This window comes from Syngnathus scovelli, unplaced genomic scaffold (assembly GCF_024217435.2).
Source record: "Syngnathus scovelli strain Florida unplaced genomic scaffold, RoL_Ssco_1.2 HiC_scaffold_24, whole genome shotgun sequence".
Classification (NCBI taxonomy): Eukaryota; Metazoa; Chordata; class Actinopteri; order Syngnathiformes; family Syngnathidae; genus Syngnathus; species Syngnathus scovelli.
Window position 1 is genome coordinate 1,692,001 of NW_026061333.1, and position 3,085 is coordinate 1,695,085.

Sequence of the window (3,085 nt, forward strand, 5' to 3'; positions counted from 1 at the left end):
TGTCCTTGAAGTGGGTGGAGACCTTGCACGAGAACGCCTTCTTCGCTTCTTTGATGCCTCGGGACAGGTCGGCCCTCGCTGTCCTCAAGCCAGCCTCGTCCCCCGCTCTGAAAGCCTTGTCCCTGGCCCTCAACAGTCTGAGGACAGCCCCCGTCAGCCACGGCTTCCAGTTCGCGCGAGTGACAACGGATTTCGAGCAAGTCACATCATCGATGCACTTCGTGATGTAAGAGGTAACAGAGTCAGTATACTCCTCTATGTCCGTCCAATCGTTGTAGGTGGCTGCCTGCTTAAACAAGTCCCAGTCAGTGGTGTCGAAGCAGTCACGAAGTGCATTGGAGGCACCCTCAGGCCACACCCGAACCCGCCTCCGAACCGGCCTGGATGCCTTTACCAATTGTCTGTATGCGGGCAAAAGCAAAACGGTGAGATGGTCAGAAAGCCCCAGATGGGGGAGGGGGGTGGCTTTGAAAGCTCCCTTTTGCGCCGAGTAGACTAGGTCCAGGAAGCTGTCTCCATAATTCTCGGCATAATTTCTCTGTTTATGTGAACATGTTCACATATGTGCCGGTATGAATTATGCGAACGTATGATTGTTGCACGGAGTATGATATAGGCGGCTATCCGTTGCAAAAAGAGAAAGAACGCTCTGCTTTCACAGAGCATCAACAAATTGAGATATACTCTTATTGTTCCTCTCCACGGAAATGATATACTCTTATTGTTCCTCTCCACAGAAATCTTTAGTAAAAGGCGAAAGATTTATTCGATCTGAAGAGGAACGAGTATCTGAAAATCTGAGTCAAAACGGGCCATCCCACTGCTGGTCTCACTAAATTCACAGGCGGTCTCGCACTCAAATTGCAGCAACATACAAACAATAGAAGTTGATGGATTTACTATACTTACAAGGACTCAAGCAAAATAGAATGTTTAAACGAGTATTTTGTGTTCATTAATGTCTCACTTACTTTAAACATTGTTGGCGCACAGGATTGTAGGTATCTGATCGAACACTGACGGTGCTCGTTCTTTCAATTATATTGGGCGTCTATTTTGATTATTGAAGGTAAAAACAGTTGTATGTCTTGGTACGTGTACTTTTGGTCTGAGAGAACGGGAAATGATCCCATCCCTGTGTTTTATTTGAAAATTTGTAATTTCATAACTTTATTCAACACAAATCAGGAAACAAAATACGATCGTAATTTCTCAAATGGTTTTTCAAACTTCAGAAATGCTCTATGTCTCGCTTGTGTCGCAAATAATTGAGGCTTTTGACGTTGCTGGCATGGTTTGGAGTGTAATTCACCTCCACTGCGTTGGTGGCGTTTGATATTTGACATTTGAAAATATTTCTGTCATTTTACTTTAGAAAGTAAAAGTTGTTCTCTAGAAATCCATACTTGTGATGTATGAGGAAAAACAATCCGGCGAATTCTTAAAAAGACAGACCTACAGCCGACAAAAAGGTTTTGACACGTTCATATCATATGACGAGTCAGGAACGTGGTAATTACATATTATTTTGCATTTACTAATTTGGTGAATACAGTTTAGCGAGCAAATGCACAGTGTTAGAGATTCGCTCACTCCAACTTATTTTGCAAGAACCACACGGGAGACGAGTAAGTCCTTTTAGACACCTGCAGGTGGAGAGTCCATTTGTCGCTGTGCGTACAGCGATGCTCGAATGGAGGTCTGACTCACGGCTCCTGCAAGAGCATTTTTATTAAGAGAAACAGGGTGGGGGTAAGAGTGGACTGAATAGAGAAAGCCCTTGACCACTAGTCAAAACATAGCAAAGGGTGTTTTACGACTTTGTGTAGGATGGGACAAGCTAGGTTATTTATCACAGGTTGCATTCCAACATAAGCATAAAGCTAATCTAGCTACGTTATTTATTACAGGCTGCATTCCAACATAATCATACGATAAGGATAATCTGGAAAACCCTGACACACAGTTCCAGAGTACAGTTAATTACATAATCAAAAGCGTTCAGTGTGTCACAGCATCGCAGACTTCAACTCCATGTGCGTACTACTGCGCTTAATTTTTGTTTTCATCAGAAAGACCAGAGGAGAGCGCGAACACAGTCCCCCACTACCAGAAATAATGCAGTTGAGATTCCCACAGTAGGGGAATTTGCAGAGGTCAGCACAACCAGAGTGCAATGGCTGAGCCTCACTTTGGGTGAACCACCTTCTTGATCATGGTGTCTCCCCTTCTAGGTAGGTATGAACTGTACAAGTTGCCGGGCCGACGTCTTTACCGCACACACCATCTTCAGTCACGGGATTAATTGCTAAAAACGTGTGGCACACATACACACTCAGTGGATGAAACAGGATTCGTAGAACTGTTTAAAAAGTACCTTTGGTCATTACAAAACCAAAGCATTATAAATTAAGTAAAACATAGATTAAGAGACACTATCACCATGCTTTGCTTCTTTTTCTACCCTTCATTGCCCCTACCCCCACGCCTTTGTTCACCTCCTTTGTCTTCGTCGCCATCTAGTGGTGATGGCAGCAACCATAACAAACCATAAAAAATAAAGTAAAAATAATATATCGGCAAAAACATGCCTATCATGCATTGCCTCTTTTAACCTGAGAACCCTAAAACTGTATGAATTTGTATTTATTGAAAACGTCCAACATTACCACTGAATAATATATTTTTTTTCTGAACAAGTTTTGAAAATGACAAATATATCAAATAACTATAACATAAATAGTTCACCGCCACACGGCCCCAAGCACCGGCATCGACTTCCAGGCATGTTCAGTGAGGACCTCTCCTGGTCCGCAAACACCTCGTCACTGGAAAAGAAAGCTCAGCACCGCCTGCCGCTGATCATCGACGGTGCTGTGGTGGAGAGGGTGAGCTGCACCAAGTTCCTGGGGGTGCACATCAGTGAGAACCTCTCCTGGTCCGCAAACACCTCGTCACTGGAAAAGAAAGCTCAGCGCCGCCTGTACTTGCTCAGGCGTGCATGTGCTCCTCAGGCAGTCGTGTCTACATTCTACCGTGGCACCATTGAGAGCGTCCTCACCAGTTGCATCGCTATCTGGGGTGG

General features: G+C 44.3%; 1 non-coding gene and 1 pseudogene across 1 annotated transcript; both read right to left on the reverse strand.

Moving 5' to 3' along the window:
- Window positions 1-645: 645 nt before the first annotated feature.
- LOC125992921 (U5 spliceosomal RNA) lies at window positions 646-789 on the reverse strand (annotated as a pseudogene).
- A 1,289-nt stretch (window positions 790-2,078) lies between these two features.
- LOC125992909 (U1 spliceosomal RNA) lies at window positions 2,079-2,242 on the reverse strand. The gene has a single exon (XR_007489857.1). It is a non-coding gene; the product is annotated as a U1 spliceosomal RNA (small nuclear RNA).
- Window positions 2,243-3,085: the final 843 nt, after the last annotated feature.